The following is a 27514-nucleotide window of genomic DNA, read 5'->3' on the forward strand; positions in this document are numbered from 1 at the left end:
TTAAATGAATTACACGCATTCTAGGAATCAGCATTCCCAAAGGTGTTTATGTCCCTCCGTTAATTAAAATTTGATAATTTCAATTATTTTAACATTTCTAAACATTTCTCAATGCCATTCCTTTTTCTCCTTTTCTACCACAATACCACTTAGCCAGATTTTTACCACGATACCACTTAACTAGGTTGTTTCTAATTTGGAGTACACAGTATCTTCCGAACTAGTCTACCTTTATCCAGTCTGCTGCAGGCCTCATCCCTCCATCTGCTGCACATGGGCACACACACACATACATGCGTACAAACACACACACACACACAGTCTATTTGCACAGTAGGTAGATCTGTCTTTAGAAACTCATAAACTCAGCAGAACATGCTATCATGTATTCCTCTTGACTTGTCTCCTGAAGTTTGCTTATAGACTAGGGTCATTAATGGGAAAAAAGAATTACTGTGGCAACTTCTCAAACTGAAAGGAAGCACACACACACCGATTTGGAGACTTTAAGATTGCTGGAGGCAGTATTCCACATGATTTACAGCAAAATGGAAGAGAGATGTCAATCCACCGTGTACTGGCTATTTCATATTAAGAAAACCAATTCCTAGTCTGTAAGGGATAGATAATTTTTACCTCTTCAGGTTTCTGGAATTTCATTATAATAACATAATTGTATGTGGAAATTGCATAAAATAATAAAGAACTCAAATGATTGTTTCATAAATGAATGGTAGTGGAAAAGAATGTGATATTGGCAAGATAAATCCTATGTTTTTATTGCATTATAAAAACAAACCATGGTTTTCCTTATATCTCTTTTTAAAACAGTTTAGTTTTGAAGATACTGGAAGGTGGAATAAGTGAATTATAATTGAAGCAAATATTAGAGAAAAGTAAAATTGCTGTAAAAGTTAAAGGGAGAAAGGCGATCATTGTCCTCTGTTCCACAGGAGTTTTACCTTTGTGGTCACAAGGGAAGTCATATTGTCCTGAAATCGTGCATTACCATACTGACAAAGACCTTGGTTCCAAGACAATTACATACTCTCTCAGGAGTCCATCACCGAGGGATAATGAGGTGTGAACACATTCCTCAGAAACCACAGACACGCCAAAAGGGCAATTTAACACCTCTTCAAAAGATGGATGAGGTATGAATTATTCATAACGAGCTCAGGCCAGACTCTCTCTGCACCAGCCTGGTTGGGAACATTGACTGGAGTGGTGTGAGCTATCATACCTGGAATTTGAGTATCTTCTCCCCAGGCAAAGGTCACAATCTTTAATCGATTTAATACTTTTATCGCAGGTGGGCAAGGAGAACCCTCTCTTTCTCTCAATTTCATTATCACCTTTATTTCATCTGGGATTTTCCTTTGTTGTGTGCTGGTGCGTGTGTGCCTATGTATGTGTGCATGTGTGTGTTTGTGTGTGCGCGTACACTTCGTGTGGACTCCACTTACATATATCCTACATTTGAACCCAAGTCTTAGAAAACATTTTCTGTGTTGCATTTCAGTCTTCAAGTTTGCCTGTTGTATGCTTTTGAGTCATAATTTCTGTCTACGAGAAGATGATGCTACTGACTTAAAACACAACTATTCATTTCTACCAGCATGATGAGCTAATAATGCCACAATTCACCCACAGGCCCAAGGAAGTGGCCAGAAATGGTTGTGAGGCAGATATTGATTAATGCAGTATCTCTAAGAATGGGAAATATTTTCATTGTTTTGAGTCAATTGATCCATAAACAATCATGACCCATAATCACCTACTGTAAACCTGTGTTTGTCAAACAGTATATGGAACTCCAAAGACACTGTGCAAATTTAAGTTCCTATAATTGTTTGCAAATGAAAATTTTTAGATAATTATGTGAAATTATTCATTTACATCATTGATAACTGAAAGAGCACTGCTGATGAGTTAAATTCTATTTTCTCTTATTCCTCCAAATCATACATTCGTCTTGCCCAAGAGTTTATCCTTTGTGAAACTGATAAATAGGCTAGAATGCAAATAGAATGTAGACCTATACCCTTAGGAAGAATACTCATGATATTTCTTTAATTAGTATATACTTATAATACTAGTCAAATGATAGTGTTCCTTAAAATTGATAGTGTTCCTTAAAATTTCGTATAAGTATATACTAGTATTATAAGGGATTCTGAAATATGCATTGAGCAAAGCATTTTGTCTTCAATAATATATAAAATCCAAGCCACATTTTCCTCCTTTTAGACCCTGTTATTATTTTAATGCTATTACATTATGCAATATTAATTTTTTAAATGCTCAAATTTAAACTCTCAGTAAAGTGGATATAAATAGATGTAGACAGAAGATACATGAAGAATAGCTGAGTGACACAATCAAGAAGCACTCAAATGAAAAATGCAAGCACTTTTAGTTGTTGAGCCTCGACGTCCTTTTGACCAAGGACAGCCTTTCTCTGAGCATATATTTCTCTTGTTTTTTATTGTAATAATCAATCAGTTTCCTTTCATGAAATCATATTTACATATGTAGCCTGAGTAAACCTCTTTCTTGAAATTAATCTACTAACTGAAACTCTATGGCTTCTGATTTTTCTTATACTTAATTTTGCTTGTGTATTTTTTCCCTTAATTACATTAGTGTACCCATTTAAAGACACCATCAATTTTAAGGAACACTATCATTTGACTAGTAAATTGGAAAGGAAAAAAATGAAACTCTATCAATTAAATATACACATCTATTGCATGGCACACCCAGAATTCCAAAAATGAATTATTTAGTGAAAAGATAGACATGCATTTTAGAATTTAGAATATTGAGACATTATGCTACAGGTCTGAGTATTTTACTGATTTTCCATTTTAAGAATAAATTATCATGATAAATTTTAAGTTATATACATTGTTTTACTTTGTAAACTTTTTAGAAACATTATCAGCTTACCTTGGCATTTTTTTTCTTTTTTAATCTTTTACTTTGTGGACTCTTTCGTAAATTAATTAGTACTCATTTTTATTTCATTAAGAAAGCAGCCAAGAATAAATGCTAGTGTCTGATTAAACTATTTCCCAGATCTCAAGTTTTGATGTAAAGTATCCTTATTGCTATTTTATATAAATTTATTCATGTGTTTATTTTAAAATCGGTGTCCATATTCCACATGGCAGACACTATGCCAAGCGTTTGGAATAATGTGAGGAACAAAAATGAAATTCGACAGACATTTTAGTAGGGCATGCTGCTATTAAACAGATTGTCATGCACGATATCTAAAAACGAAAATGTGATATGTGACCACGCAGAAATACACGGTGTTTGGAGGCCACTGGGTATCAACATGTACCCCTGGGATTTAATCTCTGGAGTGATAACACCGAGAGGCTAAAGCCCGTGACCAAGAATTTATTACTCAGGACTTATTTCCCAAGAGGGACACACTATACTACACAGGGCCTCCTGGGGAAGCGCCAGGCTCAGTGAGGAGGTAGGAGTGAGGGGATAGAGTGGACCAGAGCCTGTGTTGTGTTTTCTGTGGGAAGCCAGATCAGGACAGGGAAATCCCTTTAAGATAGGGTCGGTTTCTAGTTGTTGGGACCTGGCTGTGGGTTGATTTAGAAAAGAAGAAATCTTGGCTTGTCAGACGACGGTCAGATAAAGGAGGTGGTTGAGGGTATGGACCCACACTTATGAAGAACAACAGGTCAGCGGCTGTTCATATAAATAGCTCCTTGTAGACGCAGACAAGCGTGTTTCTCAAGGATTTCCTCTACATGTGAGGTTTCTGAGTCATTATGAATCTTTGCTGTGTATATTCTTTAAGACCTACTAAAACCTAACTTTGTAACTTTTTACAATCTGAGGGACAAAAATATTATTTTAATTTTCAATTAGCTCGGCAATAGAATAATCATCACTTTAAGAAATTAGTCATTACAGTTTCCCTGAATATGAATAGTCTATTTGTATTCTTTGTTCATTTTTCTACTATTTCCATATTACTTCCACTTAGTTTAAAGATGTTTATACTATTTTTAACTTATATGCTTTTCTGATATAACTAAACATTTCCGGAAATTTTCTGTCAATTCCTACTTCTTTGTTCCACAGAGAGTTTAAATTTTATGTAGTCAGGGTCTTGCCTTATGAACTGTATGTATGGGACCTCAATTAACAGGTTCCACACCAGCAAAATAGAATAAAGATATTCTGATATTTTTCCAACTCTATTTGTATTTTTGCTTTTACATGAGAAAAGTAAATTCTATGAGGACATTTAATTTATGAAAATCTTACTTTTGAATATTGTGTAAGGTAGGTAGCTACTCTTATTTGCAACTTAGAGAGAGCTTTTATCCCAACATGATTAATGTAGCTTTTCAGATTCTAGTTTACATAGATGTATGTGTATACATGTATATGTATATATGTATGTGTGTACATGTATATGTGTATATGTATGTGTATACAAGTATGTGTGTACATGTGTTTATATACATATAGACACAGGTAAGTCTTATGTCAAGGTTTGTGCACAGATGGATCTCATATTGCACTGTCTGTTCTATTCCATTTGACCACTTGTCTTTCTTAGGGTCATTACAACAATATTTCTTAGTGCCACACACTTGTAATGTGGCTTCCTCTGGCAGAACAACTTTATTCTCATCACTCTCGTTGGTCAAAATCACTATAGCTATTTGTGGACTTTCAACATTGAAAAAAATGATTAAATCTTCAAAAACTCTAGTGGAAATTTTGATCCAAATCACATTGTAATGATAGAGTAGTGTGAAGAGGTTTGAGACAGACATCTTTTTTTTATTAAGTTTTCCTATCCATAAAATTTATACATCTCTCCATTTAAATATTTTATTTTTCCTTTAATTTTAATTTTCAATGTAAAAGTCTTACATTTTTCTAGGCCATTTAGCCTCTAGATCTATTATTTATATGTATGTGTAATATTTTGCCTTGCAATATATTTTCTGGTCTAAAATAACCACTATTAAGTTTTGTAAGCTGATCGTATATTCATCAGATTTGATAAATTTCCTTATTGATTTATGGAGACTGCTTCTTGATTCTGTTAAATTTTCACTGTAGCTGATCATGTCATTTGCAAATCAAATTATTATTCTTCCTTTCATACCTCTTGTTTTCATTTAATAATATGGCCAGGGCCTTCAATTCTATATTAAAAAGTAACATTGATTGTAAGCACACTTCAATTTTGTTTATAAAAGATATGAGTTATTCTAAACTGTTTAGGTAAGTTTAAAAAATATTTTTATATACAGCCTCTGTCAAGTAATCCATATTTTCTGTGCTTTAATAATAAAATATTGAATTTAAACACACGCTTTTACTGTATCAGTTGAGATAACCTTCCGATTTATAAATTCTTGAGTATTTTGAATTTCATCAACAGATTTGCTGATATTATACCATTTCTGCATTTTTAAATACATGTGACTATTTCATCATCCAGAGTCAAATAAAAATAGTCCAAATACAACATCAGCTATTTAAAATTTAAAAGTAAGGTGGGCCTATGATTTTCTTCTTATTTTCTTTTAAACAACAATTTGATGCCACCTAAAGTGTAAAGAAATAGCATAAACTACAAGATAAATTGTTACTTTTTTTTGTAATACAGGGTTGAAATGTTCTTTGTAAATTTGAAAGCAGTAACCCTCAAGAAGACAGTGTATTTGTATAAAATGAAGATTTTTAGCATTTTAATTGCTTTGTATTTTTTCTATTAATATACATTCAAATACATTGATAGCTATTTATTTTTATTACTTTGGGCATGTCTATTTTCTTTGGCATTCCTAAATTTTTAAAGTTTTATATTTTGTTTTGTATATTCTGTTTTTTTCTTGAATAGTCTTTCCAGATTTTTTTCTCATATTAATCTACTTTTAAAATCTTTATTTTTAACTTTGTCTACAGTGTTACCACTTTTGTTCATAATTATGTTCTTTATTTCACAGTTTTCTTCTTTAATTTTTATTATAACTTTGTTTCCTTCTTTCGGTTGATTATATAATTCCTATTCTAGTTTTTTGGTGAATAATTTGCCCATTCTTTTATTTTTTCATTCAATTTTTCTGACAAATTTATTTCAAGTTATAGATTTCCTCTTAAAAGCTGCTTTAGTATCACATTTTTGTGCACTTTTACTGTATCTGAGTTTTAGATATTTTATAATTCTTTACATATTTTTTCTTGAATCCTAGGGTTATACAGTAGCGTCTAAGTTGGTTTCTAAACATATGACTTTTTAAAAAATCTCTCTTGCTAGTGACATTAAAAGTGAGAGATCCTGTTCTATATAACGGCAATTCTTTAGAATTAGAGACATTCTTTGCAGTTCAATACAGCATTATATTTGTTAATGTTTCTCATACAGTCAAAAATAACAGTATTATCTGTTGGATTTTAAATTATTTGACCAGACACGGTGGCTCACACTTGTAATCCCAACACTTTGGGAGGCCAAGGCGGGCGGATCACCTGAGGTCAGGAGTTCAAGAGCAGCTTGACCAACATGGTAAAACCCCGTCTCTACTAAAAATGCAAAAGTTAGCCTAGCGCAGCGGCGTGCAACTGTAATCCCAGTTACTCAGGAGGCTGAGGCAGGAAAATTGCTTGAACCTGGCTGAGATTGCGCCATTGCACTCCAGCCTGGGCGACAAGAGCATGACTCAGTCACACACACACACAAAAAAAATTATTTGCCTGTGCAGACCCATATGCATATATGTATATCTATTTACATATCTACATGCACAAATACATGCACACGTATCATATATTATATATGTATAAAATATATACTTTTAATTTCGTTGCTCAAATATTTGTACGCATATGGGTATATATATATTTGGTCAGTTCGATTTGTCAGTTTTCTAGGTAACATTTTTTAAATCTTTAACTATCATTGCCAACTTATCTATGGTTTCATTTCCTGGAAACCAAGGGACTTTTCTGCTCAGCGCTCTACCCAGCTTTCTATGTTAGTCCTACGGAGTCGTCACCCTTATACTCAGCTCCGTAGCTGCCAAAAGTAGGACTAAGGAAGCCAGTCAGCTCCCCATGCTAAATGATCACCTATTAAGAAACAAAAGCCTTACACATTAAGTATTCAAATAACATTTTCAAAAATCTTTCTGATATCTTATGCTTTCCTGATTTCAGTATTACTGCCAATCATTTCATAAAGAACTTTAACATTGTGACCTTTTCTTTTTATGTTTATGAAATGAAAGATCTCTTCAAGTACTATTTTTACATGAAAAACATGAGTATGTTTTCTGAGTACTTATTTATCTAACAATATATTTACATTGTCTTAAAGCAAGACAAACTCTTAAAAGATACACACAGATTATTAGAAACTATTTTAGTTTTTCTTCCATCATATCTAAGAAATTCTGCAAGAACTATTATTTGATTTTGTTATTTATATTGATTACTAGAGAGGATGCTGAAGTCGTCTGATTTTGTGTCACTTTTAAATAGCGTTCTGGCTTTTGACTTCATATTTTACAGTTATCACTGCTTTGTTTTAAATTCTATATTATTCTGTTATCTGATTTATTCACTTATTTATCCCTCCCCCCATCCGACGTTTATTATTTCTTTAATGATTTCCAGGACTGATATTTTTTCACAGTCACAAGGCAACAGTTGTTTCTGGTTTCAGTGACGGTCCGTGCTATAGTTTAAGATTCCTTAGATCTACAAGCTGTGGGTGACTTGTTGTGCTTCCATCCAAGGATGAGTCTCTTCTCCCAGCAGGGATGAAAACATTGCCTACAGAAGGCTTTGCCGGTTTGCCATGAGAATTTCTACTTTTGTACAGTCCTTTCTCTTGCCTTCCTCATCTGCGGTTATAATTTGAGACTTCCACCACTGCAGTGCATTTACACTTATGGGAGAAACAGCTATGGGAATGGTCCACACAGTTCAAACACTAGCACATCTGCAAAGACGGGATGCTCAATGAGCCTTCTGCCCAGCAAAGAACCTGGATCTCCATAGGATGAGCGCGTGCTATGGAAGCAGGGAGATGGATGTTTTTTATATTGTGTGTGCTGAGCATGGTTTTTCTTTCATGAGTTAAAGCCACTGATTTACTTCTTTCTGTTTAGTTTCTGTAAATTTAAGAGAAGATATTCCTTGCACAGTTTTGCAGTAGCTTGTCAATATTTGTGCTCAGTCCGTGTCCACCCTAAAAAGAATTACACATGCATTTTACTGGATGGTGAGAGGCACTGGCATGTTTAACTCTGGGGTATGAAAATATAAATTTAAATCATTTATCTTTCATTTTATGTACCATTTTATGTACCATTTGCAGAAAAAATTAATCCCAACTTTACATCTCTCCTGAAAACATTTTTTTTTTTTTTTTTTTGGTAAATTTACACAGAGCAGTGTTTTCTAAAGTCACTGAATCCTTTGGACAGTGGCCACAATTCTGAATCTTTGTTTTAAGGGTCAACCATTGTCAGAGCCAAAGCAAATCAGAGAGCAACCTTAATACTAGAATAGCTGGTGAGGCACAAGAAATAAAATATGTCTGTTCCAAATGAGGAATCAATAGATCTTATGGAGGCAACCCTCTTAAGATGTCTTGTCAATAATTAATGGCAAAGCACTAGTTTTCCTGGCCTTCTCAGCTTCTCTTCAAAGGATGTAAGATGCAGCTGGCATACTTTGAACTTTTTATCTCACTCACCTATCTCCACTGGGTTTGCTGTCTGGTCCTCAGTTTTCTCTACCCCAAATAATGTCACGCTTTGTAGTATATGCTGATGAAATCCTTAAAAACAAGAGATTAGAAGATTCAACCTGAGAGAAGTAAATGCAAGAAATCTTAGCGGAAGGCTCAGTTTTCCTTTGCATAAAATAGCAGTTCTGATCTATTCATCACATTCTATTACACTTTTTTTTTAACCAGAAGGAAGAGAATGCTACATTTTTACTAAATTGTTGCCAGTTGTTCTCTCTTGGCAGATACTTTTAAAATTTACTTTAATTTCAATTTTTATAGATTTAGTGGGTACAAGTGCAATTTTACTACATGGATATATTGTGCAGTGGTAAAGTCTGGGGTTTTTGTTTGACCATCACTGACATCGTGTACATTGTACCCAGTAGTTAACTTCTCATTCCTCACTCTCCTACCACCCTCCCATCTTTCCAGGTCTCCAATGTCCATTTTTCCACGGTGTGTACATGTGGACACATGATTTCGTTTCCATGTATAAGTGAGAACATGCATCATTTGAATTTCTGTTTCTGAGTTTATTTCGCTGAAGATAAGGACCTCCAGTTACATCCTCGTTGCTGCAAGAGACATGATTTCATTTCTTCTGGCTGAGTTGTATTCCATGGTATATCTATACCCCATTTTCTTTAGCTAATTATTTGCAGATGTTCTAACTCCACGAATACCCAGGTGACGACTCAATGTCATATTATCACTCACTTCACAGGAGCAGGCAACACTCATTTATTTCAGTGCTCCAGGTAGGGAAGACAAAACCCCAGGAGGAGGAATACATTTGATTTCAGAGTGAATTTTAACAAATGCTTTAAAAATTCATTCTCAAACCACTAGAACCAACTGGAATTTCATCAGGGAAGCACCAGAAACAACTCATGGGGCTGAATTTCTGCTGTTTGAAGAGTCACTGTGACTTTTTCAAAACATTTTGAAAAAAAAATTTGAGAAGATAGTGAGGAAGAGCACAGAGTGGTGTTTGGAATTTTACCATCTGGAAAAACACATGCCTTTGCCTTTAGTGAATCTTTAAATAAGAATGAATTTAGAACCTCCTTTTTTATATTTAACTTCAGACTTCATAAAAGCTTTATTTACAATCCAAATCTCAGCAGAGATTAATGTTGACAGATGCATAACTTTCTAAAACAAGGAATCACAATTGTTTCCTGTTGTAGCTGCAATGCACTGGTGACTGGTTATTCTGAATAAAAATGCACTAATAATAGTGAATGAATATTACTGTGAGTTCTTAGTGATACTACACTGTGTAGCAGAAAACGCATGAAGAGAAATACGACATTTTTTCCTTTTATTTATTTTTATGTCAAATGTTGGGAGAAAAATCTTAATATTATTTTATTGTTTAGGGCTATTTTGAAAATGGCATTTGCAAGACTGTAATTAGACTGAAAATGTGATACATATTTTATGGCTATGAGGATTTAGGATTGCTTTATGAGTATGTGCGTTTAAACCTTTTCTTTTTCTTGCAGTTCTGCAGGGGATTTAGAATATCTTTTAAACAATGTAGTATTGCCACTCCCTTTGTTGTGTTCATTTTTCCTCAGCAATTTTTTTGTCCCCACCCATCTTTTTTGGTTTCTACTCTAAGATCTGTAACAAATAACACTGTCCTTATTTTATAAACGAGGCTACCGAGGTAAAGGCGAGGGTTCAGCTGACGATCTGTAATGCCATTTCTAATTTTAATATTCTCAGTCTAGTATGTCATATTTCTTAATTTAAAAAGAAAACATGCAGTGCTGTTTACATGTGCATTTTACATACAGATTTTTTAAAAATTGGCATACAACCACATTATGAGTTAACAGATTTCATATTTATATAAATAAAATAACAAATGCATTAAACAGAGCTACTATTGTGTTTCCACCAAAGGCCCTGATAATACATTGTGTACGGTGACGTTTAGCAATCTTTTGAATGACTGAGCTCGAGTTCCTGACAAATGCCTTCCACAGGTAAGAACGGGAAGGGGACGGGATGGTAGAAGGGCCACCAAGGAGTCATCAGGGAGCTGCGTTCTTTGGAAGCCCCTAAAAGAGCTCTATGAGGTTATCATTCTGGGACATGATTATCCCCCCGGTAAAAAAAGAGAATTGAACGAAATGGCTTCTGAGGATGCTTCTCACTCTAGATTTCTGAGCTTCTATTTAATATTCACTGATTCCAAAGTTCCTCAGGTACAGAGAATGAGTAGCTATGTAGCAATGTCTTCGAGGTGCTGTTTGTAGAACCAACTGTAATCAAAATTTAATTTTTATATGCACAAGGGAAAGCAAATGAAGTGCAAAACATTGGCCTAACTACCAAGGTTAGATAAAAATGAAGTATAAACCTAGCTTTTACTCTGTAAGATACATTAGCTTGACTATCTTTCATTCTTATACTTGTAGTAATGCTATTTGATGTTAATAATAAAAAGAGGCCGGGCGCGGTGGCTCACGCTTGTAATCCCGGCACTTTGGGAGGCCGAGGCGGGCAGATCACAAGGTCAGGAGATCGAGACCACGGTGAAACCCCGTCTCTACTAAAAATACAAAAAATTAGCCGGGCGTGGTGGCGGGCACCTGTAGTCCCAGCTACTCGGAGACGCTGAGGCAGGAGAACGGCGTGAACCCGGGAGGCGGAGCTTGCAGTGAGCCGAGACTGCGCCACTGCACTCCAGCCTGGGCGACAGAGCAAGACTCCGTCTCAAAATAATAATAATAATAATAATAAAAATAATAATAAGAGAACTTAACAGGTATTAGTTCAGCTAAGTGTCATAGTTTTGTTACACTGAGCACTAAAGAATTCAGACAGAAAAATGAATGAAGACAGCAATGGCTATTTTTTCTAGAAAGAACAGCTATATACCCAACGTATGCATTTATTTAAGTAGAGTATAACTCTAAGAGAATGAGTAAGCATAACTACCACCCTAATACTTATCATACTACAGTCAAAAGGACTAAGTCTAGCAAGGCATAAAGTAAATTCAAGACTGTTAATTTCACTAAGAAGTCTTGCAAGCCAAGACTGATGGTACTGACTCCAGCTAGGAGATTATCACAACAACCCCCAATAGTGATAAGTGATTGGATGGCGAACTGAGATTCTGACAATAAAGATACAAGAGCTAGCATGTACTGAGTGTTTATGTGCTAGTTACTTTTCTATGTACTATGTACATACTAATTAACTTAAGTATCAAAAAACTGTGATTCTCTCTAACCTCAACTGCAAAATGAAGATATTGTGTATTGCATTCTGCTTTATTATTGTATTCATCATTGCTGTATTCTTTCTTTTTCTTTATTTTTAATTTTTTCTGAGACGGAGCCTCACTCTGTTACCCAGGCTAGAGTGCAGTGTCACAATCTCAGCTCACTGCAACTTCTGCCTCCCAAATTCAAGCAATTCTCCTGCCTCAGCCTCCTAAGTAGCTAGGATTACAGGCACTTGCCAACACGCCCGGCTAATTTCTTTGTATTTTTAGTAGAGATAGAGTTTCACCATGTTGGCCAGGCTGATCTCAAATATCTGGCCTCGTGATCCCCCCGCCTTGGCCTCCCAAAGTACTGGGATTACAGGTGTATGCCACTGCACCCAGCCGTATTCTGCCTTTTCAAGAGGGGTCAAAAGGGGACACAGCTGATAAATGATTAGGAGCTGGAAACAGGAAACAGGGAGGCTTGGTGGTCCACAGCCATCAGCACATTTGGTCATGTGGTCTGCAGGGCCACAGTGAGCAAAGTATGAAACCTCTCTTTCAAAAATGTCTTTAGTAATACACACACACACACACACACACACACACGCACACACATCTGCATTAGACTTTATCAATGTCAAGGTGATTTTTTTAAGCACCTCACTAATACATCAACAACTCTTGTAAAGTGTTAATTAATCCTGTGTTTTTCAGACATTGAGCGTCTGAGGTCTAAGGTTAATCATCTGAAGTCAAACAGATTTAAACCTGCTTTCCAGACCCAAATCCACATTTTTTCCCATGACGTTAAAGACAAACAAAAATTCAGAAAGGAGGGGAATGAAGTTGCACCTGTCACAATGCACCAGAGAGATTTTCCTGATTCTTTTTAGTAAGTTCATAGCTCCCACCCATATACATGCTGGTCTCATGTAGGTTTTGATACTAAGGATTCCACTGATATTCCTGAACCTCAATTTTTATTAGCTAATCAATGGAGTTCAAAGATGAGCATTTAAAAACCATCCTGGAAATGCAGGCAGTATCACTTACTTGTCATCTGATTATTGTGAAAATAAATTCATACCTCCTGCTATTGAAAGTGGATGATAATCTCCAGAGTTCTTTATGCAAATGTGGAATTCAAGATTAGAAGTTTGATTGATCCTCTTTGTTTGCCTCTAAAAAGAGTAAGATGAACCAGTCAGTCAATCCATTAGATTTCAACAACTGGCTGAAAATGTCCTATCGTGTAGTTAAGTGGAAAAGAAATCTGAAAAAAATAAAGAAATGGAATAGATGCATTAAATTTGTTTTATGTATGAGAAAGAACTATTTGAGTCAGTTGTCATAAAGAAGTATGCTTTCAGCACTTAACAAATTCAAGAACCATGGACCAGCTAAATAATTGAACTGGCTTTACTTTTGATTCAGAAAGTTCTCTTCAACTGCAACAATTCGACATCTCTTTGGGTCTATAGTAATTAATTAAAAATAAAAATGGAGGGTTAGTTCCTTTATTACTTTCTAAATTTTTCTCCTTAATGAAATGGTGTGCCAAGTCTCTTGAGACCTCAGTGGAGTTCACTAGATCTGAGAAGTGAAGCACATCTGTTCAAATCTGAATGGAGTGCAGGGGACAAGCGATGTCAGGCCACTAAGGGCATCTCTGGGTAGGTTTTTGTTTTGTTTTGCTTTTTTGTATTGTTTTCTTTTGTTTTTTGAGCTACAGTCTCACTGTGTGCACAGGCTGGAGTGCAGTGGTGTAATCTCCACTCACTGCATTCTTCACCTCCCAGGTTCAAGTGATTCTCCTACCTCAGCCTCCTGAGTAGCTGGGACTACAGGCGCATGCCACCACCCCCAGGTAATTTTTGTATTTTTAGTAAAGACAGGGTTTCACCATGTTGGCTAAGCTGGTCTCATACTCCTGACCTCAAGTGATCTGCCCACTTTGGCCTCCCTCTGGGTAGGTTTTGTTAGCACACACACTTATTATGATAAGTCATGGTGGAGACAGAAGAAGGTGGGCTCCAGAATTTAATCATAAGATTTAAGGGCAATTTTGGATACTTTGGTTTGACCTAAGTATTCAATGATTTTATGCAGTTGTTAATTAGGTAAATGAAGCCAGCTTTGACATGAAGCATCAGAGGGCACTTGAAGTAAAGTAGGTGTCAGGAACAGCTTGATTAGGGCTATGTACAATCCACACGTGGTGTCAATAGTGCATCACAATTTAAAGTGGAGAAGAACATGTGCTTATTTGCTTGTTGTTCTCTCAGTAGTTTTTCACCAGGATGTAACTGACTACATTGGTCTGCAGTGCACTCCTGTGGTGGCAGTGGCTGTCAGTATGAGGGGGGAAGAGCGGGTTTTGTTTCCATCCTTGTTGATCTTTGCCAAAATCACATTGTAGAATTTAATGGTTGGCTCTAGTATGTACATTTACATTTTGCCACATTTGCTAAGTATGAATGTGAACCATAATGAAGAAGTTGTGTTGCATGCCAGCCATGAACCTGAGTTACTAGCAATCTTACACCCTTTCTTTACATGGGGATGACTACCAGATGAGGAACGCAAAGCTAAACTTCATATCTTATTATCCATATGAATAACACTAATAGGAAAAATAAATGTTTTGTTTTACAGTTAATATTATGAGAACATTGAATGCTTTCATATTTATTCAAAACTCTCATCCTTTATATTTAGTATATTGACCATATTGGAAAAATTAGTATCAGAAAATATATAGTATTTCTATGTCTTATTTCTTTTTTATTTCTGGTGAAGAGATTTTATATCTATGTATACATATAAAATATATATAGATATGTATAGATCTAGATTTTATCTATACGTATTTAGAATCACCTAGCCAGACTCAGTTTAGATAATCCCAATTTTGCTGGCAACATCTAAAGCATCGTAATCAGGAACCAGTTCAGCATATACCTTCTTCTCTCCATCACACCTGATCAGGGTGTTGACCTTGGCCATGTCCATGTCATACAGCTTCTTCACAGCTGGTTTGATCTGGTGATTGTTGGCTTGACCATCCGCAATGAACGCAAGTGTGCAAGTGTGTTATCATCTTCCATCTTCTTCACGACAGTCTCAGTGGTCAGTGGGAACTTGAGGATGGCATGGTGGTCAAGCTGGTTTCTCCTGGGGGTGCTCTTCCAAGGATATTTGGGCTGCCTCTGGCATCACGCTGTCTTGGACCACAGGAATGTGGGTTTTGTGTGCATTTTCTTTTGTGTGTGCGTGTGACTGTGGACACATTTCAGTACTGCCTTCTTGGCCTTCAAAGCATTAGGAAGGGCAGGAATATCTCTTTGTGCCTTCAGTACCATCTTGTGAAAAGGGTCTATATCTCATTTCTTTATTCTTCTAAATCACTTACAATGTCCAAGAATTATATAAGGGGGAATTGAAATTTTCCTGTGTATTTACAATATATGCTTTCGCCAGGCACGCTGACTCCTGCCTGTAATCCCAGCACTTTGGGAGGCCGAGGTGGGTGGATCACCTGAAGTCAGGAGTTCAAGACTAGGCTAGCCAACATGGCCAAACCCCGTCTCTACTAAAAATAAAATAAAATAAAAATTAACTGGGTGTGGTAGCAGGTACCTGTAATCTGAGCTACTGAGGAGGCTGAGGCAAGAGAATGGCTTGAACCCAGGAAGCAGAGGTTGCAGTGAGCCAAGATGCTGCCATTGCAGTCCAGCCTGGGTGACAGAGTGAGACTCCCTCTCCCTCTCCCTCTCTCTTTCTCTCCATGTGTATGTATATATATATATATATATATATATATATATATATATGCTTTCTAAGATTCTTTTTGTAAAAACATCTTTAACATGGTTGCATGCATATTACCCTACACATATTAGGTGCTCAAAAAACTTCTGGTGAATGAAAGAAGGTTAAATGAATGAATATGTGCTAAATAACCCTTTGATTTTTCAATATATAATAAGCAAGAGTGAGAATGAGAATGTTACAGGATTTTTTAACAAGACATTTCCAAAACTGTGTTCATTACAGTTTCTTAAATATTTTGCAGCCTGGATTTTGTCATCTTTTATGAAATGCCAGAACTTAATGTTTCAGTGCTTATGACCAGACATTGTTGCTTAGCCTTCTACCGTGCACCCAGGGTGCTATTCTACTCTGATCCCCTTACCTGATGGACAGTGTAACAGGAGGTGGGTAGGGACAACAAATAGGAATAGCAAAGTTCGCAAGGGCAGACTTTAAATTAGACTTAATCTCTCTCTCTCTTTCCTCTTTGTCCTTATTCTCTTTATCTTTCAGGAATTCAGAAGTTGAGAGGTAAATGTCACAGACATGAGTAAACAGGGGTTTACTCTATTGTTCTCGAGTCACCAAGCAGCCACACTCTCCAGCCCCACAAGCTTCTTTCTAGTACGGAAAGTTTCCCACAGGCAATTGATCAATCAGCATTTCAATTCAGAGAGGCTAAGATTATTGCACTGTCCATGATAGGGTTTTACGTAATTCATAAAGCCCAATGAAATGATAGTCAATCTATTAGATATTCCACAAAGGCAGATATTCAGTTGTAGTTTCAGATGCTTGACGCATGCAGAATGGCTTTGGAAAGGAGCTTTCTCTTCATGAAAGAGAAGAAAACCCAAATGATCATAAATGCTTCCTGGCTCAGTTTATTCTTTCCCACTGTGTTGATATTGGATGCGGTCCCTCCAGATGCATGAATACATGCCTTTAGACCTCCATGAGGACCCTCCAAGTAGACATGTTTAGCAAGACAGTAATATGAGACTGAAATTCCTAGGAGAGTTCAAAACTAAACACATAAATACATGCATGCTTAGATTCCATAGAACAAAGTGTGTTTACCCTGTGAGTAAATGGAGAAGAGAACAGAAGCCCCACATCTAAATCTTGGGTACTCCAACATGTAATGGTTGGTGAAGATTTCTGTTAGTAGGCTGAGAAGGAGTGGACAGTGGCGAAGGAGAAAAATTATACATTTTGAATATTGTATTCTGCAGGCCAAAAATAAAGCGTTTCAAAAAGGAGGGAGTATGAACTGTGTGAAGGACGCTTAAAAGGTTACCAAGAAGAGCTCTGAGAATTGTCCTTTACCTCTGGCAACGTGGAGAGTGCTAACAACCTAGGGAGGGGTAGGTGACAAATGAGAGTCCCACAGGTGTAAATACAAGAGAGAAGGGGTGGGGATAAGTGGAGATTCAGGCTATGAGTATAGACACTATTTTACAGATTTTTTTTTTTTTTTAATGGAGAGCAAAGAAATTGAGGGAGGAGCAGAGAAACATATGGAGCCCAAGAACAGCTTTTACAACTAACAAGTATCTGATAAGATAGGGTATATTACTGCATGTGAGTCTGTCGATGGAAATAATCTACTAAGGAGAGAGGAATAACAAGAGATAAGAAGAAAAAAATGCTGAATGAATGAAATGAATAGGCAAGAAAGGATTTAATCCAGTACATAGATGGAAGAATTGACATTTGATAAAATTTATAGTTATATATCTGACACTGAATGATTGAGATGCTTTACATAAGTGAATTTCCCCAAGACCTGAAGTGCTATTTGCAGTGATAATTTATAGTGTTTTGTAGTTAAATCCTTCGAAAAGTGATTATGTCTCCTATTATCTAATTTATTTTTGCTCTTAAATGATTCAGGATCCCTAATATGAATATAATATATCATAGATCATGCAGATAGTAGACTGATACATTATTTTTCTCTTCAAATTATCTTTGTAATAACCATAGCCATTATTTTAACCTGAAAGATACTAGAAATTTTTACATTATATGGAATGCATGAACTGGGGTAGTCAGGAATTAAAGCTACACAGTAATTAAAACAGGGAAGTTGTAATATAAATAATTATTAACTATATACTGGGGATTAAATGCCAAGAAAAGATAGGACAGAACACTAAAAAAAAAGTCTTAGGACTTAGAGGAATATCCAAGTATGAAACAAACTTGGAAGGCTCTTCTGCCACGCTGGGATTCATGCCTCACTGGGCAAAGTGTAGCTGAAGACCACGGATTGCAGGAAACTCACTGGATTTCCCCAGGCTTCCCTAGGCATTCCTCCCCGGGCTCCCCTTAAGTTGACCTGAGCTGGCGGACAGGCCTGGTAAGCTGGAAGCCTTCTCTTGGATTAGAGGTGGACTGAGGCTGTTAATATCAAACCGATGGGCTTGAGGGGCAAGGAGGAAAGCCTACACCAAGATACAGGCTGGCAGAGATTGGCAAGCAGACAGAACTCACATCTTCAGAGGAAGTCAAAACTGTGGGAAAGAACTGGCAAGTTGAAAAGTGAGTGTCACTTGCTGTCCCTTGGTGGAAGCCACACAAAAGTACCTGGGGAGCTTAGTGAAGTGTCCTTCACCTGCAGCGTCCTCCAGGGCTTGCCACTGGCAAAGGAGACACAAGCAGGACACAAAAGGGGAGATGTGGGGCTGAGAGATTGTCAGTCCCCTGACAACTGGTGCAGACACTATTTTAATTGATTTTAAGTTTCCTTCTTGTAGTTGAAGCTGTCTTAACATCCCGTGTGGGCACCATAGATTATCAGTCTGAACTTGAATTTTTCAGGTCAAATAAAATTTTAACACTGGAGACGGTGGCTCACACCTGTAACCCCAGCACTTGGGGAGGCCAAGGCGGGTGAGTTACCTGAGGTCAAGAGTTTGAGACCAGCCTGGCCAACATGGCAAAACCCCATTTCAACTAAAAATACAAAATGAGCCGAGTGTGGTGACGTGTGCCTGTAATCCCAGCTATTTGGGAGGCTGAGATAGGAGAATTGCTTGAACCCAGGAGGCGGAGGCTACAGTGAGCCAAGATCGCACCACTACACTCCAGCCTGGGGGAGGCAGAGCGAGACTCCACCACAAATAATAATAATAATAAATTCTAAGTTTTACATTTTTAAGAAAGCGGACGAAACAAAATGGTCATATTTAACACACATAAACAGTCATTTAAGTCAAAGCCTACCATATTAAGGTACCTTAAATTATTTCTGAGAGATTTCAATAACTAGAGCAGTGGTTCCCAACCGCTTCGGCATCAGGGACTGGTTTCATAGAAGACAATTTTTCCATGGACCAGGAAGTGAGAGGGTTTCGGGATGATTCCAGTGCATTACATTTATTGTGCACTTTATTTATACTATATAATGAAATAATTCTACAACTCACCATGATGTCGAATTGATGGGAGCCCTGAGCTTGATTTCTTGCAACTAAATGGTCCCACCTGGGGTTGATGGGAGAGAGTGACAGGCCTTCGATTCTCAAAGGAATGCACAACCTAGATCCCTTGCATGCACAGTACACAGTAGGGTTTGTGCTTATATGAGTGAGAATCTAATGCTGTCACTGATCTGACAGGAGGCGGAGATCAGGTGGTAATGTGAGCAACAGGAAGCGGATGAAAATAGAGATGAAGCTTTGCTCATTTGCCTGCCAGTCACCTCCTGCCATGGACCCATAGTCCGTGTTCTGGGGGTTGGGTATCCCTCAACCAGAACATTACACTGTACTTCTCTAGAAAATGAATTTTATAATGAATTTTATATTGCATGCAAATTCACTAAATTTAAGCAGCTTCTCTGTCTAAACAAGTAATATGGACCACCTCCTTGGGAAGAGAATATATGAAATATATGCTATCTATTTCATCACAGACAAATTATTCTGAAATTAAAGTGACCACAGAAGCAATTACATAAAATAGTATGCTTTGAACCACATCATCTTCAGCCATAATTCTATGATATTGAAGGATTTCTGCCTAATATATTTAGTTATAATTTATGGAGCAGGCTCCTGGGATACTACAGTCGTTATGTAACACATCAATATTTTTTTTACTTTCTTAGAACATGCTTTTCCATGAAACTTAAATGCATAAAAATGAAGACTACTCTAATTTGCCAGTAGTACATTCTACCATATTGGGAAAGTAAGAGTTAGTAAGCCTGAAATATTTTCTATTCCTTTACTTGGTTGAACTGTGGAAAACAAGAAAAGCAACCTCACCAGATCCCCTTACCAGGATATACTAATGACATAGCTACAAGGAAGTACACTAACACCTTTTCTAAGAGCAAAGTGCATATTTATAGAATGCTTTTAGCAAGATGTTCTTGGTCTATCTAGGGTTGTTTATGGGAGGCAAACCCAAAATTTATTAATTTATGGGACATGGTTCCATTGAAAATTTCATATAGACTCCAGAGTATAAAAGGGAGAAGTTCGAAGACTGAGACAGCTTCTTTGTGGTTAATACTGATCACATTGATCACTTAGAAATGTTATGTGTTGGATCTGGCCAAAACATATCTCATACCAAATATATGACGTGTGCTAAGCAATTCATCGCTAAAAAAGACAGTGATGATTGGTTGGTATTGTTTACTAAATGACACCAATATATCTGAACTATTTGAGGAAACTTGCACTACTTCCAGACATCATTTCAATCCCCAAAACAGATTAGGCTTAGTTAGCTATCTATAGTTACAAAATGGTGAATAAACAGCTTTCAAAGCAATTTGTGACATAGCTTATGCGCGAGTAGAAAAAGAAAGCAAGTCTAGATTCATTTGGTTACCATAAAAATTGTTTTCAATGTAGTTATTATTTTATTGGTCATGAGTTTCTTCCCAGTATTGAAATATTTTTCCTAGTATTTCTTTCAGTATTTCTTCTGGAAAATCTGAATATTTATGAAGCTGTCAAATACAAATGAGACAACCATACCTCAAGAGTTTTCTCTTTTATAAAAAGACATATTGAAATGAAGTAAGGAATGGCTGTTCCAAAATACTCTCCGCACCTCTTGTGGTGTCAGTGCAGAAAAACCCATACCCATATTGGTCAAGCAAGCTATTGTTGCATATTTATTCAATGTTACAATTTGTCACAGGAGCTTAAAACTATTAGTGTCTTGAATTTTCATTGACTTTGATTTTAACATAACAAAATAGTTCTTTAAAAGGTAAATTATTCCTCTGTTCTGGTATCCCTTTCCAATTTCCATTTTGTTGAATCTATTTAGTTGTTTAATTCCTAACGAAAATGCTTTTGAAAGAAAATTACAACATTAAGCAACATTGAAATAAGGTATTATTGATCCACTTCACCAAACCAGCAGACATTTCACCATTAAGTAATTAAATTGAAAGTCATCGATATAGTTTCTGAGCCAAAATATCTCAGTAACTGTCATAACTTGACTAATGATCTCTGTTTATTTGGGCTATTGTGTTTTAAATTAAGGTCTTACCTTTAATAAAAGCATCCAAACTTTTAAAACTCTTTTATTCATTATTATATTCATTGATTAACTTAAAAATTACTGTAGAGAGAACACAATTAAGGTATATTTATTTGAAAGGTCCTGCTAATTGACTATTTATGTATAAAATAAGCCAGAATGACTTAGAAGGATACATAATATTAAAATGAGGCATAAAGAATACTAAATATCTTTTTCCCACAAACATTAAGTTTGGCAAATTTATGATTAATAAGAGTAGCTTTTTAAATAATTATTTCCAGTAAAATAGAAAATATATACTATTTTCATGTGTGATACTCTGAAAGTTTTATTCCATTCCTTTCCTCTTAATGATGAAATAGGACATATTAATTTCTGATATACTGCATTTTTCTTCATTTTCACGTTTGCTCTTTTCCTTACTGCCTGCAGCCGATCTCTAACGGGTTCAACACTTTTGAATGGGACAGAACAAAATCTGTGATGCGTTAATGTCTATGAGGATGTCAACACCACAGGCTGAGTTCAGCTATTCTACCTGCTGCATGTGTCGCCCAGGCTGGAGTGCAGTGGTGCAATCTCGGCTCACTGCAAGCTCCGCCTCCTGGGTTCACGCCATTCTCCTGCCTCAGCCTCCCGAGTAGCTGGGACTACAGGCGCCCGCCACCACGCCCGGCTAATTTTTTGTATTTTTAGTACAGACGGGTTTCACCGTTTAAGCCAGGATGGTCTCGGCCTCCCAAAGTGCTGGGATTACAGGCGTGAGCCACCGCACCCGGCCAGTAATTCCTCTTTTTTTAAGCTTTCTTTTAAATTGACAAATAATAATTGTATATATTTATGAGGTACACTGTGATGTTTCAGTACACATATACATCATAAAATGATCAAATCAGGGTAATTAACATTCCCACCACCTCACGTTTCTTATGTCTTTGTTGTGAGAACACTTTAAATCCACTCTTTTTGCTATTTTAACATATACAAGAAACAAACTGTAGTCATCATGCTATGCAACAGATCACCAGGACCCGTTCCTCCTTTCTCACCGATTCTCTGTACCCTTTGACTAGTATCTCCCTTTTCCCCCGGGAAATTCTCTTCCCCTCTCCTCCTGCCTATAGTAGCCACCATTCTACTCTCTACTCCACGAACTTGACTTTTTTAGATTTCACACAGAAGTGATATTGTGTGGTACATATCTTTCTGTGCCTGGCTTATTTTACTTGGCAGAACATCCTCTAGGTTCAGCCATGTTGTTAGAAATGGCAGAATTTCCTGCTTTTTAAAGGCTGAGCAATATTCCACTGTGTAGTTCTTTCAACAGCCTTTCTTACCACCTGCAGAAACTTGGTGGCAAATCTAATTGAATCCAATTTTTTAGATCTTATAGTCACAGGAGCTAAATTATTAATACGTAATATTTTATTTTAATATCACCTAAGGCAAAAGTTAGAGATACTTTGAAAGAAAGAGATAAACTCTAGAAGCTTATTTAATTTTAAATTCATAATAATAATCACTTTATTCATTCACCTATTTATTTTTTAAGCAACGGCGATTTACTTAGGTCTTACTATGAGTTAGGCATAGTATTAAAAATGTTGATATAATGATGAACAAAGACATTATTATTGCCATCTTGAAACTGAGTTATCAGAAGGAAAAGCAGCCATTAATCAGATTGTGGAAACATCCAAAAATAAGTGAAAGTACAACTTTGCCACTTTGGGTGAAGGAATGATCTATTTGATAATAATAGTGTTATATGGGGGGATTTGATATAATCCAGGAATTTAATAAGGTTCCTTCAAAGTTACTATGATTAAGAATTTTACTAGGGAGAGAAAATTACTCATTTCAATGCTTTAAAATAGAAAAGTATGTGACCTCTTTTCAGAACAGAAAGAAAGCCACCATGGCTTGGACAGATATAGTGAGAAAACATGGTTTGAGAGAATGGACGAAGCTGGCTTGGTGCGGTGGATCACGCTTATAATCCCAGCACTTTGGGAGGCCAAAGCGAGCGGATCACCTGAGGTCAGAAGTTCAAGACCAGCCTGCCCAACATGGCGAAATCCTGTCTCTACTAATAACACAAAAAAATTAAATGGACATGGTGGCACCCACCTGTAATCCCAGCTACTTGAGAGGCTGAGGCAGGAGAATCGCTTGAACCTGGGAGACGGAAGTTGCAGTGAGCCGAGATCACACCATTGCACTCCAGCCTAGACCACAAGAGTGAAACTTCATCCAAAAAAAAAAAAAAAAGAAGAAAGAAAGAAAGAAAGAAAGAAAGAAAGAAAGAAAAAGGAAGGAAGAAAGAGGAAGGAACGAAGGAAGGAAGGAAGGAAGGAAGGAAGGAAGGAAGGAAGAAAGAAAGAAAGAAAGAAAGAAAGAAAGAAAGAAAGAAAGAAAGAGAAAGAAAGGAAGGAAGGAAAGAAGGAAAAGAAAAGAAGAGAAAAGAAAAGGAGAAAAGAAAGAAAATGGACATAGCTGGCTGGGCTGGAACACGTAGGGCTTTGTACACCCTGGCATGCATGGATTCACAGTCACACATTAGGAGTTTTATGCTAGTTTTCTACTAGTATACTAGACGGATTGAAGGCATAAGTTTGAGAGAAATCACTGGGTAGAAGGTGAGCCATTCTTGAGATATCTGAATGGAGATGTAAGGATAGCAGATTGTTACATGAGTCTGAAGTTGTTAAGAGGAGAGGTTCAGTGAGGGCTAGGAGCTCATTTGATTTGCTTTTCTGAGGTCTAGAATCTTGTCTGGCACATGCCAAGCATTCAGCATTGAATTCATTAATTAAAAAATACTTTCTGAGTATTTTGTATCTAGGTGATATAATTCCAGCCATGGGTACTTTGGAGTTTGCCAAGAGAGACGTGGACAGCATTTAGAAGGTGAGTTTGGACAGACCTTAAAGGGACCCATTACCTAATGACCGACTGACAAGGTAAATTTCAACTGGGAACAAAAGGAGTGGCTGGAGAGAAAGGAGGTTAATGGTGGTGATTGCTGCTAGACAGTCACATAGAATAACAACTGGGTGCTGTCCACAGAAGCTTCTTAGATAGAGAAAATATATAATTTTCAAAGATGGTAAACATAGGAACCAGACTAGGAGGACTGGAATTGAGGGAAAGGTGTGGAACTCAAGAGAATTTACTCCAGGGGAAACGTGGCTATAAAGGAAAGAAGGTAGAAGGATGGTAGCTGAGAGAAGACAGAGAAGATCAAGAGAGTTGAGTTCTTTGAAGAATAATTGGAGACACTTGATCAGTTTTAAAAGCTCATGAGAAAAACAGAACTCAGATGGAGAAGTTGAATATTGAAGAAAAAAAGGATAACTGATCATGTAATTGTCCAATGTCTGCCTTTTCAACTCTAAAAAATCTACTTAAGTTGTCCAAATATTGCAGAATTTTATAAACAGTTAGAGGCTGACTCAGTTCTCAGATCTTCCCTGCGGTTTCCCAGAACTCTTCTGCAATTATTATTAACAAGGAACCTGTAAAAACCAGAGAAATTGTTGATTATTTCAGGCATTCTCTGGGTACAATGACATTCTTCGTGGTTTTCAAAATATTCCTCTCATTCTTTGCTGAGAAAAAATAGCTTAGCTGATATAAGAAGCTAGACATGATTTCCCAGAGATTTAGTAGAGTTCCAAATTTTACCATATGTTTGCATATGACTAGCTAGAAAAACAGGCTCTTATTGATTCTGAAGTTCATAAACTTGGTGCCATCAGTTGGATTAGGAGATGCACTATCTTATGTTTATAGTGAGATGGATTTACGGATTTTTCAGGATGAAAAAGAAGGTACCAATGATTCGAGTACTGGTTGTGAGTTGAACATTCCATTTGTTGTAAAAATGAAAACTTTTTTTTTCCTTTGAGATGCAATATAATTTTGCAGAAATGTGTATTGACTCTGATGCTTCTTCAAAAAACATAGATTCATTAAGAACTAATGGAATAAAAGTATTTTTTTCTGAGGCCAAAAATCAGAGAAAAAAGCTTTTATCCAAATAATATCTTGCAAACAAAACAGAACTGTTTGATTTAGAATATACATGTCTATGATTGACTCCATTTTTATTTGTTATTTTGAAATAAGTTTAGAATTATAGAGTTATCAAAAGCAATACAGAGTTCACCCATGCCCTCACTTAACTTTGCTAATGGTAAACATCTTACATAGCCGTAGAAAAATTATCAAATACTAAGAAATTATCATAGGTACAATTTATTCGGATTTCACCAGTTTTTCCTCTAATCTCCTTTTCCTGTTCCAGGATCCAATTTAGGATCCCACGTTATATTTTTGAGCTTTCGTCATTTCTCTCCCTCAGTCTTCTCCAAGCCAGGACATCTTTTTTGTTTGTTTCTTTCTTTCTTTCATTCTTTCTGTTTGTTTGCTTGTGTGGAAGGGGGTAGGGCAGGAGGAAGGAGATATTTCACGGCCTGACATTTTGAAGAGTCGCATTGGTCAGTTATTCTGTAGAATGCTCCTTAGTTTGGGTTAATCTGTTGGTGACTAATAAGTCAGTTGTGGTTATATGTTTTTGACAAGGCTATTAAAGCATGGAGGTGCTCTTCTTGGTGTATTATCTCAGAGTGCAAAAGATAAACATGTTTTTATTACTGGTAATAAAATTATTTTTTTGGTTAAGGTGGTGTTGCTAGATTTCTCCATTGTAAAATTATTTTCCTTTTCCAATTAATAAATGTTTTGGAAGAGATACTTTTGATTCTTTAAATACACTGTTTCTGCTCAAACATTCACCTCACAATTTTAGCATCCATCAGTGGAGTTTGCTTATGACACTTATTACTGTTGTATTCCAATGGTGTTTTCTATTTTCCTAATTCCTGAAAAGATTATTCTAATAATTATTAAATTACTTACTTGTATCAGAGTTCCATGATAATTAATTTTATTCTATGAATTAGAACCCAATATTTTTGTTACTTAATCTGTTGCTCAAATTAATTTTGGCAATTGGAAGCTCTTTTCAATGGTTATCTTAATTTTATTTAACAGGTTTCTACCTTTTTGTATTTTGAACAATTTCTTACTTTATGGTACTAGCAAATATTCCAGGCACATCTATTGTTAAAATGGATTCTTCAGAAACTTGTGCTTAATGTTTTTCTGTGACAAGACGATGTTTTTCTATGAAAATCTTGAATACAAATTTTAGTATAAATCATGGAATAAGAGTTACATTGCTTTTAAATGTTTTCCTTCTGTAAACTTGTAATAAGTACAGTACTGGAAACTTACTTTGTCCCAATGATAACTTTAAGACTTCCAAGGCTATGGATGTTATCTATGAAGACAGGCCAGGCAATAACGCTCCCTCACCATACTTAGGGAAGAGGAAGCAAAATAAAGTTACTAATCTTCCCAAACTCCAGGGTATCTAAAAATTCTTGGGTAATGAAAGATTAAATGAATCAGGTAGCTATTCATTCACAACACTGATGGGCACTGAATAATGAGGTCAGGGAATTGAAAAGCATCCCCTGATCCCAAGCAGATTGGGAGCTAAGAACAGAACACATCAACTGAATCTTTACAAAACAGAATTGAAGCTTTAAAAGCTAGGAATTACAACTGAACATTTAAAAATATGTATTTATATTGGCATTAAAACATAACACACTTTGAGATAAAGTATTCGGAGTCAATGGCAGTTACTGGGGGCTACGAGAAGAGGAGGAGAAGGGGCTTTTGTATAATGGATACAGAATTCTCGTTTTATAAGAGGAAAGAGTTCTGGAGCTAGGTGGTAGTGATGATTGCACAACATTATGAATGTGGTTGGTAGCATTGAACTTTAAACTAAAAAATACTTAAGATGGTAAATTTTATGGTATGAGTATTTTACCAAAACAAAAAACTTAAAATATGTTAAAAAATGTAATGAATCAGAGTATTTCAAGGACTCATAAAACTATAAAGCATTGCTTAGAGAAATCAAAGAAACTCTACATAAATAGAGAGATATATTGTGGTCCTGTATCAGAAGACTGGATATAGTTAAGAAATCATTTTTTCCCAAGTTAGCTATACATTCAATGCAACTCTAAGCTAAACAATCGGGTTCTTATGAAAATTAACCAACTAGGTTT

General features: G+C 36.3%; 1 pseudogene; it reads right to left on the reverse strand.

Annotated features, from left to right (window-relative positions):
- Positions 1-14924: 14924 nt before the first annotated feature.
- On the reverse strand, positions 14925-15391 carry LOC129489331 (large ribosomal subunit protein uL23-like; annotated as a pseudogene).
- Between the last annotated feature and the right edge of the window lie 12123 nt (positions 15392-27514).

The sequence above is a fragment of the Symphalangus syndactylus genome, chromosome 1 (assembly GCF_028878055.3).
Source record: "Symphalangus syndactylus isolate Jambi chromosome 1, NHGRI_mSymSyn1-v2.1_pri, whole genome shotgun sequence".
NCBI lineage: Eukaryota > Metazoa > Chordata > Mammalia > Primates > Hylobatidae > Symphalangus > Symphalangus syndactylus.